The sequence below is a fragment of the Antrostomus carolinensis genome, unplaced genomic scaffold, assembly GCF_000700745.2.
Source record: "Antrostomus carolinensis isolate BGI_N321 unplaced genomic scaffold, ASM70074v2 scaffold31089, whole genome shotgun sequence".
Taxonomy (NCBI): Eukaryota; Metazoa; Chordata; class Aves; order Caprimulgiformes; family Caprimulgidae; genus Antrostomus; species Antrostomus carolinensis.
This window is the reverse complement of record NW_010336916.1, coordinates 5,929-6,588: the sequence shown is the minus strand read 5'-3', so window position 1 is coordinate 6,588 and position 660 is coordinate 5,929.

Below are 660 nucleotides of genomic sequence, written 5' to 3'. Positions count from 1 at the left end.
TGCTCCCTCAGCCCCAGAACCAGCCCTCCCACCCCAGCCCTGCAGAGAGAGCACCCAAACCTGCTCAGGGGTCAGCACAGCACCCACAGTGCCACAGGGAACAGCTTTCCCCACCGCCCCTGCCTCCTCGGGCTGTCCCAGGGGACCAGCACCCTGACCCGGGCACAGACACCCCTCCCCTGGGTGCTGCACCCAGGTGAGGACTCCAGATTCCTCCCACAGAGATAATGAGCTGCTTTTTAATTAGCACTGGGGTCACAAACAGCTTTTTTTTCGACCAGCTCTATGCAAACCCTCAGACCACAGCAGCACTTCAGCCTCCACCGCCACCACCCCTCTGCCCAGCACAGGGGAGCACCCCAGCAAGCCCCCCAGCACTGGGAGCTGTGTTATATCCCAGTACAAGCCAACACCCCAGCTTCCAGCTCCATCCCGAGGGTGACAGCGCTGCCTGCAGCAGGCTGAGACCGAGCACAGCTCATTGCAGGCATGGCCAGAGCAGCACGGGCAGAGCAGTCGGACCCACCTTTGAAGAGATAGTCGTACTCATCGTCCTTGCCCCGCATCTCGCCCAGCACCACAACCCCACTCCCACTGGGCAGACTGGGATTTCCGGCCCTTACCCAGCCCTGGCAGGGGCTGTCCCCTGTGCCCCTATTG